This window comes from Dermochelys coriacea, chromosome 9, assembly GCF_009764565.3.
Source record: "Dermochelys coriacea isolate rDerCor1 chromosome 9, rDerCor1.pri.v4, whole genome shotgun sequence".
Taxonomy (NCBI): Eukaryota; Metazoa; Chordata; order Testudines; family Dermochelyidae; genus Dermochelys; species Dermochelys coriacea.
This window is the reverse complement of record NC_050076.1, coordinates 21,708,877-21,721,367: the sequence shown is the minus strand read 5'-3', so window position 1 is coordinate 21,721,367 and position 12,491 is coordinate 21,708,877. Positions and strand designations below refer to the sequence as shown.

The following is a 12,491-nucleotide window of genomic DNA, read 5'->3' as shown; positions in this document are numbered from 1 at the left end:
AAATCTTACATGCAGTGTACAGAGTAGGCAGCCAAATGACGTTATAAGGGAGCATTGCACATTTAAACGAGCATGTTCCCTAACTGAGCAGCGACGTAACTTTGAAACAACGTTAAGCGGGAGGACGTTAATAGAGGAGTTACTGTATTTTGATGCATCTACCTCTCTGAAGTTAAAATAATGCCACTTAGTTACTAGCCGCATTTTTCAAAAATAGGAGACCAAAGTTAAGCTCTGAAGATGAAATTTTCAAGAGTGTCTCGGTGACCTACAGTCCTAACAGCACTCTTCAAAATCCGCTGGTTAGGTGCTTAAACAGGGACTTAGGAGTCTAAAGTTGGGCTCCTATCTTTGAAAGTTGGACTACAAATATTTTTTTCTTTAAAATTGTTTTTAGTTCTGATTCACAGCCATATACCCAAATCCCTTACTTTAGCTTCAGGATAAGTACAGTAAAGGTACAATAAAGTGCAAGCCTCTGAATGCTGTCACATCAATATGTGGCTCAACTCAGCCCTGAAGAAACCACCTCCAGCATTTAATTTTCTATGGCCCATTCAATATGTGGCCTTTCTGCTGAGACTGCAGGGAAGGCTGCTCATCATTGTTAATCATAGGTATGTCTACACTGCAGTCAAACATCTGTGGTTGGCCTGTGTCAGCTGGCTGGGGCTCAGACTACAAGCTGTAAAATTGTGATGCTGGGGCTGGAGTCTGAGGTCTGGGATCCTACCAGTGGAGCATAGAGAGCAATTCCAAGCAATTATTGTGGAGGGACAACTACTTGCCAGAACATCACCACAAGCCTCCCTCGACACTGCTGATACTACCATCCATTCAATCTCTACAAGCAGTAGTTATGAAGGGCTTCCTGGTTCCAGTTCTCCAGATTTCTGAAAGAGGTCCATTATATAATGGAATAGGGGTTCCTTTTTCATCCAACCTTTTTCTTACTGAGGTCTCCCCAATCGGTGCTATAGAACCGGGATGGGCTAACTTTTTGGCCTGAGGGCCGTTTTGGGTTTCCGAAAGTGTATGGAGGGCTGGTGTAATATATTAAATTGCTCCCCGTAGGAATGTGCTGTTTATGGTGTACTACTTACGCTGCCAGTCCTGGCGCTCTGAGCGGCATGGTAAGGGGGCAGGGGGTGGGGGGGGTTGGATAAGGGGCAGGAGCTCCCGGGGGCAGTCAGGGGACGGGGCAGTTGGATAGGTGTGTGAGTCCCAGGGGGCCTGTCAGGGGGCGTGGGTGTGGATGGGGTAGGGGCAGTCAGGGGACAGGGAGCGGGGGGAGGGTTGTATAGGGGGTGAGGTTCCAGGGGGGTGGTTAGGGGATGGGGGTCCCGGGAGGGGACAGTCAGGGGACAAGGAGCAGGGTGGGTTGGATGCGTCCGCAGTTCTGAGGGAGGCAGTCGGGGGCAGGAAGTGGGAGAAGGCGGATGTGGGTAGGGGCCAGGCTGTTTGGGGAGGCACAGCCTTCTCTACCTGGGGGTGTAATATATTAAATTGCTCCCCATAGGAATGTTCTACTGACGGCTGCCAGTCCTGGTGCTCCATAAGTAGGACATTCCTACGGGAAGCAATTTAATACACTACACCCAGCGACTCTCGCAGCCACGCTGCCCGGCAGGAGCTTGCAGCCCCACCGCCCAGAGTGCTGGCGACACGACGAGCTGAGGCTGCAGGGAAGGGGCCAGGGGCTCAAGGGCCGGGCAGGATGGGCCAGATGTGGCTGCTATGGAAACTCCACAGCCCACCTGTGCCACAACAACTGGTTTCTGCATATAAAAGCCAGGGCCAGCGTTACGGGGTAGCAAGCAGGACAACTCCCTGGGGCCCCATGCCATAAGGCCCCTCACGAAGCTACTTTGCTCAGGTGTCGACTTCAGCCCTAAGTGGTGGGGCTCAGGGCCCGTGGCTTCAGTGGGGCTTCCACTTTCTGCCCTGGGCCCCAGTGAGTCTAACACTGGCCCTGCTTGAGGGACCCCCTGAAACCTGCTCCCGGCCCCCTGATTGAGAACCACTGTGATGGAAGACCTTCCTTTTGATGGGTCTCAATTGTTTTGGACTTCACAAGTTAAGTGGATGTCTGATTGCGTTAATTCTTGCTACAAATCTTGTAATATTCAAGCACCTTTGGACATACGACCTCACTCTACGAGGTCTATTTCCATCTCTACGGCATTTCTCAAAAGTGTGCCCATTATTGAAATATGTAAGGCCGGTACTTGGGCTTCTATACATAAATTCGTTGAACACTATGCAGTAACTCACAGCTCTGCTTCTGACGCTGTGATTGGCTTGGCTGTACTGTCTTCTGTACTGGACTCAACTCCAAAGCCCCCTCTTCCTTAGAGGGAACTGCTCAGTAGTCATCTAGAGTGGAGCACCCATAGGGACACTACTTGAAGAAGAAAAAATGTTTACTCTGCAGTAATTGGTTCTTCAAGATGTGTCCCCCTATAGGTGCTCCACTACCTGCTCTCCTTTCCCTTTGCTTCAGTGTTCTCTGCTATAGGGCTTTGCAGTAGAAAAGGAACTGAAGGTGGTTTGTCTGCGCAGTTCTATATAACAATGGCAGGAGATATGATGCTGACGAGCCTGCATGTGTGGGCCAAATGGACACTGCTGTGAGATCTCCAGTCAAAGGTGCAGAGGGTGCAAGCATCCCTAGTGACCACAGTTACTGCACAGGGTGAGTAACCATTTCTTTCTTATGTAATACTTTCTACCAGTAAATTGCAAAGCGCTTCACAATCTCTGATGGATTAGTCCTCATAACACCCCTGTGGGATACGGAAGTATTATTCTCTCCAGTGTGCTTTGGTTCCCCATCTGTAAAGAGAGGCTAAGTGATTTTCCCAGGGTCACACACAAAGTTTTGCAGTGAATTGAACCTGAATCTTCTGAGTCCTAAGCTAGTGCTATAACTACTGGACCATCCTTCCTCTCTAGTTTTCTGAGACTGTCAACAATGATGCCAGTTAGTGTCAGTTCTGAGGACTGAGATCATCTTCTTTCAAAGAAGCTACTGAACAGCCATCAGCTAGTGTTAAGTTTCAGTCATTACTTGCCTCAGATAGATTTCAACTTGAAGCCTAGAATTAACAAGTTTACTATTCCCTTACCCAGTCCCTTGGGTTATATGCTGTTCCTGCCTTTACCAGGCTTTATATTTTAATCAATGTGGAAAAATCAGACATGGACAATTCAGAATTTATTTTAAAATAAATAACCCTCACTGATGTACAGTCATTGTTAACTATGCAGATAGTTTTTATTCAGGAAATTTAATTATGGCTGAGGGAAAACATCCCCCTGGCATTTTATTTAATCTTTCAAAAAAGACAGCCTGGAAATGCTTCAGCAAGAACCTTCTGGAAGTTCGTTGTCTCGACTGATGTAAGTGTAATAGCCATCAGTAATGGATTTGTGAGATGATCCATGAAATTGGCCAAAAAGTCTTTACTGCAGGATAAATGCTAACTTTTGACTAATCTAAATTAAGAAAATGAATTTTAAACAAGAAGGGAAGTGTGGGGCTGGCCAGCTGAGCCTAAACATCTCTCAGCACTTAATTCAATGATGCCCTTGCGATTTCATGGTAAATGCGAATGGAATTGGTTCACCCTCCTTTCTGCTTCATTTTGTCACTGTTGGATTATTGATTTTTTTTTCTTTCCTTAAATATGTAATTTGCTTTTTTTGTTAGTCTGAAAACCTCCAGGTGCTGCTGTTCATACAACACCCTGAACTAGGCTTATTGTCAGTTAAAAGATAATAAAAAGAGACTGAGAATGCCCAGCCCAGGTGTTTTATACACAGAGATTAACACTAGGTTTTGTACAACAAAATACCAGTCAGGACATGTTGGTGCTATGGCAATATCACACAAAGGTGTGCGGGCTTGTACACAGCTTGGCAGCTTTGAGATGTGCACACCCTAGCATGACTTATTCTTGTTAGAGCAAAAGACATCTATATTAAGATTTAATTTAATCAGAGACTCTTCACAACATTAAGTTTTGAGGTTTGGAGGATTTTTATTTGTTCACTTATTGAGATTTATGCAAACACGACAACTGTGTCTAGCCATACATTGTAGGCCCCTTGACATAACTTAAAAACACAACCCAAGTACAGCAGTACCATTTTATATAAGCTATATCACCATGCACTAAGCACTCATCTGACCACTTCTCCCTCTGCCTATTTTCCTCCAATGAGTCTGATCGTCTTTTCAGCAGGGGTCTGTAAATCAACGGACACTTTCAACAGGTCATTTGAAATATTAACTGCTATACACTTTTAAACCTTGAGAACAGAAAGCGAGGAGTGAAAGGAGCTGAAGGGTCACAAATCAAAGTTTAAAAATAACTGAGGTATATGGAATGTGCTTTAATATTACTTTGCCCCTTCCTCACCCATCCCTGAATGCTCCTTTAAAATGCAATGACTAGGCTGGAGAGTGAAACAGAGCTTTCTGATGAGTATGGCCACAAGAGGGGAGAGGGTGGTGGATTTTCCACGTAGAAGCTGCCATCACTTCCCTATCTCTGCCCAGCCACTCAGTTAATGCCATGACTGAATTAAACATGGCAGCTAGGAGAGGCAGAGGAGAGGTAGATTGAAATTCCAGCGCCAGTGCTTCTCCCACAGTTGGGCTCAAAAGGAAATGCTGAATTTTCCCCTCAGCCATTTGTAGTAATGTTTTCAAAGTGCCTTTAAAAAAAAAAAAGCTATTATAATTACAACAGCATTACAGGGTGTGTACTTGTCTGCCACTATACACGCTTGTTGAAGCATGAGGAGCAACTCCACGTCTAAGCTGTGTATATTGGCTAATAAACACACAACCTTGGAGTGTGTTACTACATACTTGAAGCACTCTGTCATACTGCACTGGACAAGTACAGTCCCTGCAGTGCTCATGGAAGCACAGAACTCAAGCGCTGAGGCAGCTGGAGGGATGGCAATATGAATTGTGCATACTGGTGTTAGTTTTAAAAGTTTTTATTTTAAATCATAGAATCTGTTTATATAGGAGCTAAGTCCTTCGTTTTAATTTAATTGTGTGGCTGTATTTCTTTCTTTTAGAAGAGCTGTAAACAGCAGCAGTGCATACAGATTTTGATTTCATTAGTCTTCTCTGATGCATAGTCTTGTTCTTGTAACTTAATTACAAACCTAGGTTGCTTCATATTTGAGGGAATAACAGTATCATGGTCTGGGGGGGTTATCATGTACATTTACTGATTTGTTTGTATCAAGTAACTCTATATTTTATAGACAGATATTAGGCCACTGCATGGCTGTTTTCCAGTTAACAGGAAGTACCCAGACATTATTAAACTGAAATATTTAATTAAATATTCAAATCTGAAATGGAAGCATAAGACTCATAGACTTTAAGGCCAGAAGGGCCCATCATGATAATCTAGTCTGACCTCCTGCAAACTTCAGGCCACAGAATCTTCCCCAGCCACTCCTGTAATTGACCCCTAACCTGTGGCTGAGTTATTGAAGTCCTCAAGTCATGATTAAAAGACTTCAAAACCTATCCAAAGTTCCTACAGCTAAGAAGCAAACAACAAAATAGGAATTGCCTGGATCAGAGAAGTCATCTGCCTCAGGCCTAATCCAAATCCCTTTGAAATCAGTAAAAAGACTGTCCGACTTCAAAGGGCTCTGGCTCAAGCCCTGAGTCTGTATCCTGTCTCTGACAGTGGCCAGTACCACATAATTCAGAAGGTGTAACATTTATGCTAGGTTCTAGGGCCTGTGTTGTGCAGAAGGTCAGACTTGATGACTATAATGATTCTTTCCGGCTTTTAATCTATGACACCTTGTAGCAAACAACCATGGAATAAGTTGGGGGGAGTTTCTTCTCAACTTCAGGCAGTTAGGGAGTGGTTTATGCCCTGTAGCATGAGGGTTTATACCCCTCATTTTTGTCCTCTGACACCTGTGCCTGTTCTTCAAAGCCAGAACTGGCCCACAACATTTTGGCACCTGAGGCGGAGAGCTCAAATGGCATCCCCATGCCTCCTTGCTTGGGCCAAAACTTTGAAAGGTCTCAATTCTGCCTTCTTCCTGTTCTACTCCTCTCATGGTACTGCTCTGCTAGCTACCCCAATAAAGGAGAACTAACAATTTAAAATGCCTTGTTCAAAATTTTTAAGTAACACTTAACTTTCAGATGCCTGAACAGCAAATGTAACTTTTCTTGTCTGCATAGTAAACACTGACATTTTTATCTGTTTGAATAATCAAAGTGGTGCTTTCCGTGCCTCCTTGATTGCAAAGATTTGAACTGCTTCCTGAAGATCCACAGTCTGGGCCAGCTCATGCTCTCTTGAGATGGTTGCAAGGCCGACCAGCCTCTCCTGTGTCATTGTGTGTTTTTATTAAAAACATAGATGTGTTTTTATTAACTTCAGCTTGGAGAAGCTGCATTCTCCACTGGCAGCTGTTACAGGAAGTGTTAGAAGTATGTGCAGAGCAACAAAAGCATTTGGAAAGAGGGTGGTCATCTTATTTGTGCACATATATTCTAGAACGGCCTTTGGAGTTGATCCTGCTGAAATGTATCTTGAAAGGGCTTTCAGTTCATCACCTAAATCACTCGCATCAATATCGCACATGTCATCATGTGTCAACACTGTCTCTAGTGCCCTGCATTGCTGGTGTTGGTCTTCTTCAGGTATAGTGAGGAGTTTTGGCATATCATACAACATCCCAAATATACTGCTGTGTTCCTTGAGCTGCACGAAACGTTCCTCAACTGACTGTATTGCACAATCTAGCACCTGGTTAAAGAATTCAACTTTGAATTGTTGTTTGGGGTCTCTTATGGGATTATCCCGTGCCTCATAATCAAAATGTCTTCTTCTTTGGTGACTCTTGTATTCTTGAATGGGTGGGAAAATAGCTTCAGTGTGAAGTTCCTCTGCCAACTTCTGTGCACTCTTCAGAACATTTTGAAATCCCTCATCTGACCGGTAAGGCTGTAGGTATGACTTTGCTTTTTCCAGTTGTTCCGTTGCTCCAGATATATCAAGGTCAACACCTTGGAGTCTCTTGCTTACAACATTTATTTCAAAAAGTATGTCATGCCACAACACTAAGCCACACAGATATTTGAAGTTATGTATGTTTCTGGTGCTTCCATTTCCCTCTGCCACTGTTCTCCCACAAACAGTTCCTGTCATAGCATTATCCTCCATAATGGCAACTATGGCATCATCTATCTTCCCAGTTTGGTGTCTGATAGGCTTTATCGCCTCCACTCGACTTTCCCATCGTGTGGCACTCAGTGGTTTCAGTGTCAGAGAGGATGTTCCCAGATGTTGCTTCAAAATTTGCCATCGATGAGTTGATGCAGAAAAAAAGACATAGATGCTTTGAATTACATTAAAAAATTCAGCAGCCTCACTAGAAACTGATGCTGCATCACTGACCACCAAGTTCAATGAATGAGAACTGCATGAGACAAAAAAAGCTCGAGGGTTTAACTCTCGGATCCGTGTCTGCACTCCTCTGTTCTTTCCTCTCATGTTGGCACCATTATCGTAGCCCTGACTTCTCATGTCAGCTATCGCAATTCCCGTATCTTCCAGCTTTTTAAGAAGCACATTTGTCACACCAGCTCCTGTAGTATCATCAATGTCAGTAAATTCTAGAAAATGCTCTCTGACAGTCACCATTTCAGGACATTTTCACTAGGTTCTGTTGTTATTATAAAACGCACCATTAAAGTTTGTTCCCTATGGCTGATGTCAGGTGTGCAGTGCAGAATAACAGAGTAATATCTGCTGACTTCAGATCTGCCACAATCTTCTGTTTGACTTTTGTTGCCAGTAACCGTATGATCTCATTTTGAATTGTTTTTCCAAGGTAGTAGTGTGTGCACTTTTCTTGGGTGGTGACTCTTCTTAGATGCTCCTGGAGTACAGCATCAAACTCAGCCATCAGCTCCACAATTTTAAGGAAGTTTCCATTGTTTGGCACATACCGCTGATCTGAAGTGCCATATAGTGCTAGGTTTTGCGTAGCAAGCACTCTCACAATGGCAGTGAGCCTTTTCAGAATATTTTGCCAGTAAAGAGATTCTGATGCAATCTTCTCTTGATGCTGATCATCTATGGTGGCCTTTAACCTTAGTCTCATCTCAAGCTCTTTCCACCTATGGAATGCTCTCTGGTGATTTGCTGCCTTCTCATGGTATGCCAGATTTCTAGCCAGATTTTTCCAGTCCTTTGTTCCTGTAGAACCCAATGTGGCTGGAACATTAGACTGGAAGATTTTGCAACAAAAACGGTATGCAGCATTCTTGAGTAACATAAGCTATGGCCTCTCCACTTTGTCACCATTGGGGATTTCACGCCAGTAATGTGTTGGATGGAAACTTCTATTTTCATTGTCTTTGGGGAACATGAAGTTTTTCACTTGCTGTGGCCCAGGCAGTACAAGGAAGTCCCTCAGGCTACTGCTCAAGTGGGTCTACAGTCCTGGATCATCTAAACTTAAGGAACTAAACTCAGCAGCAACTGTTTCTTGCACCTCCACCACACTCTTCTCTGATCTGCACTTTTCTTCAGGAATGTGCATGGATGCATCCATTTGAGATGCAGATATGGATGCTGTAGTAGCTGCCAGGTCACCTGCACTCTGACTAACTGGAAGATCAGGCATCTCCTCACCGCTCACATCCTCACTGGGGCCGAAAGGCTAACTGTGAACATTTATGTCTATGTATTTCAGGAGAACTCCTTCCTGCTTAGATAGAAAAGTTTTCTTTGCTTTCTTTCTTTTTCTGAATGCTGCCCCGGAGGGGCATTTTCTTCTTTCACTCATGACTGCTGTTCTGTGCCAGCTGTATTGGCTCTCAACACTCAATTGAAGGGGACAAATAAGCAGGCTGGTAGCAGGGCCTGAGTGAGGGAAGATATCAGCATCTTAAGGGCCTAACTGGCTCCTACTACTTCAGCTGACTGCCTGTTCTCCTCAAGTGGGTTCAGGGAAGCAGCAGGAAACAGGCAGCTCCCTGAGAAGCTGGTGTTAATCAGTCCAGGCTCCTGGGGATGCTAGAGAGGTACATAAGAGGCTCCTCCTCCTCTCTCTCCCTGTAGCTCCTGCTGCTTTCTGTTATTCCCTCTCACCTTTTCTCCTGCCTGCCTGTTATGTCTCTTGTGCCCTCCTTCCCGAATTGCGTTTTCTAGAGATTGCATGCATCCTTATCAAATATTTATATAGGAGCAGTTAAATAAAGAAGACTTAAGAAGCTCAAACTATTTATTTTACCCCAGAAAAAGTTAAGAGGTGACTTATTTGTGGTTTATAAGTACCTATATAGGGAGAAGATTTCTGATAAAGAGGGCTAGATAATCTAGCAGACAAGGGCATAACAAAATCCAGCATAGCACTCCACCATCTCTGTGCATCTCGAGCAGAGAGAATACATATGCACCAGCAGCAGACACAATTTTCTACACTCTGGGTCCTAGTGTCACCCCCCACCCCAATCTGGCACCTAAGGCGGCTGCCTCCGTTTGCCTCATGGTAAGGCCAGCCCTGTTCAAAGCCACCAAGCTGGCTCATGAGATGGCAGATTGCTGTAACAGAAATCTCTTTCATGATTAAAGTTTAACTCTTTCCCCCCTTCCTTTTTCCCCTGCTCCCACTGTCCCCCTTTGTCTCCTTTCCCCATCCACCACTTCCCTCCATTCAACTCAATCTTGGCCTTAGAATATAGCTTTGCTTATGTGGTGTTTCAAAACTGAAATGGGTAGCCTATGATTCCAACCATATAAACAAATATGCTGCAATAAGAAGACAAGAGCCTTACTGGCCACTAGCCCATGTTCCCTTTTACTAAAGTTCCCTTATCATTAGATATATCTTCCCCTTGGAACAGTATCCAGTTCTTTCTGTGTTACATACTGTCATAAATATAAAGGGAAGGGTAACCACCTTTCTGTCCCCCGTGCTATAAAATCCCTCCTGGCCAGAGGCAAAATCCTTTCATCTGTAAAAGGTTAAGAAGCTAAGATAACCTCGCTGGCACCTGACCAAAATGACCAATGAGGAGACAAGATACTTTCAAAGCTGGAGGGTGGGGGGAACAAAGGGTCTGACTGTCTGTGTGATGCTTTTGCCAGGAACAGATCAGGAATGCAGCTCAGAACGCTTGTAAAAAGTTAGTAAGTAATCTCGCTAGAAATGTGTTAGATTTCTTTTAATGGCTGATAAAATAGCTGTGCTGAATGGAATGTATATTCCTGTTTTTATGTCTTTTTGTAATTTAAGCTTTTGCCTAGAGGGATTCTCTATGGTTTGAATCTGATTACCCTGTAAGGTATTTACCATCCTGATTTTTTACAGAGGTGATTCTTTTACTTTTTCTTTAACCTAAAAGTCTTCTTTTAAGAACCTGATTGCTTTTTCATTGTTCTTAAGATCCAAGGGTTTGGGTCTGTATTCACCTGTACAAATTGGTGAGGATTTTTATCAAGCCTTCCCCAGGAAAGGGGGTGTAAGGCTTGGGGGAGATATTTTGGGGGGAAGACGTCTTCAAGTGGGCTCTTTCCCTGTTCTTTACCACGCTTGGTGGTGGCAGCATAGGGTTCAAGGACAAGGCAAAGTGGGCAAAGTTTGTACATTGGGGAAGTTTTTAACCTAAGCTGGTAAGAATAAGCTTAGGGGATCTTTCATGCAGGTCCCGACATCTGTACCCTAGAGTTCAGAGTGGGGAAGGAACCTTGACACATGCATTTCAATCTTTGTAATTAAATGTTTAGCAGTTAAAGCAAGGTGTAACGTGAAAGAGATCCTCGGATGAATGGTTCCATAGGAAATGGAGAAATGGATGTTGAGGCAACAAAACCAATACCAGATACAGAGCAAAATCAAGAAAGCGCCATCATTCCATGTTATACCTTTCTGAGGGTGGGTGGGGGGAATCCTAATTTGGGAACATAGTTAATCTGTCCCTGCCTCTTTTCTGATTTCAAGTAAAATTAGTGGTTCCTCCAGGTTTAAAATGTGATAATAGATTTAGAGTTCTGATTACTACTTAGGTAATAAGCTAAAACACACAAGTGGTGAGGATAGTGTAAACTCATCAGTTTTTCTTTTCTCTAGTTATTGGATATAGTCCTATTTGCTAAGTACATCGTTTTTATATTTCAGGAGTTAAGTATCAAAGAATCTGCAATGGGTACTGAGATGTATCATTGTACTGGGAATTGTCCAAGGTGTCTTCATGTGAGACATACCCATAATTAAAATAAAAGCTAAGAGAATTTTTCTTGTGACTGTTTTGAACTTTTCACTCATTTCCTCCATGTAAATTATATGGCTATGGAGAAACAAAATTGTTCAGGATCTTATTAGACTGTACCATGTTGGTTGTAGTGTTGTAGGGCCCAGGATATCAGAGACAAGGGGGGTGAGTTAATATCTTTTATTGGACCAATTTCTCTTGGTGAAAGAGATTAGCTCTGTGTAGCTTGAAAGCTTTTCTTCAGGTAGCTCGAACGCTTGTCAGTTTCACCAACAAAAGCTGGTCTAGTAAAAGCTATTACTTCACCAACCTTGTCTTTCTATTCTTCCATGGTCATTACTGTATTCATAGTAATTGAAGTAAGGTTATAAATACAAGATATCATAGATTACATAGATAATTAAGTGGTACAGAAAACTTTCCTTTTCATTAGGAAAACCCCTACCATGCACAACACAATAATTCAGTCTTTATGAATAACAGTTTTGTCTTTTCATGTTCCATGTGCATTACTCTAACATGATGGATACCTATCTTCCATACTTGGTGTGTTCTGAAGATCACAAGAATACAGGGCAGAGATTTCTATTGTGTGTAGATGGTAGGATCCTTTCAGCCACTGAAGGCTAAAAGACCAGTATAGAGAAAAGCTTAAGGCTATTGTCAGACTCATAGACTGGCTTCAGAAAAAAAATTGTACAGTAGGCAAAGAAGAACTACCTTCAGTATTAGTGTTCTGCCTGCACAACTGTGGAATACTGGTATTGAAACAACTTAGTTTCCTTTTTCCCCAGACCGATGAATCCTGCTAATCTGTGCACTGAGCTGAGTTGAGAGTTTTCTTGGAGCACCACAGTGTCAAGTAATCTACTGTAATGACAAGAATGGTCACCTAAAAGTAGACCCTATGCAGTGGCAAGGATCTACAGGATAGGGCACATAGTGAGTAAAAGCTTGATCTTACATTAATATCAACTGGGGTTTTGCTATCAACTTCACTGGGAGCCCTAAATGCTATCCATTCAAAGCTATGTCAAAGGTGAGAGCAACTTCTACATAAACAGTCACAGTTCTGGAAAACAGTTGCAATTTTCCTCCTGCTTATTTCTCCCAGTTATTCTCATTTATGCTATGGCCCTTATTTGCCACTTTGCTGGTGTAAAGTGGCCTTGAAGTGGGTTAAGTTATATTTCCCATATATTTAAAT

General features: G+C 43.1%; 1 long non-coding RNA gene across 1 annotated transcript in view; it reads left to right on the top strand.

The window, feature by feature from the left end:
* The window catches only part of LOC122455811, a 36,520-nt gene that overhangs the window by 16,521 nt on the left and 7,508 nt on the right, over positions 1 to 12,491 (top strand). Inside the window, exon 2 of the long non-coding RNA XR_006274300.1 lies at positions 12,079 to 12,226. This is a non-coding gene — a long non-coding RNA (uncharacterized LOC122455811). The remainder of the gene's footprint in view (positions 1 to 12,078; positions 12,227 to 12,491) is intronic.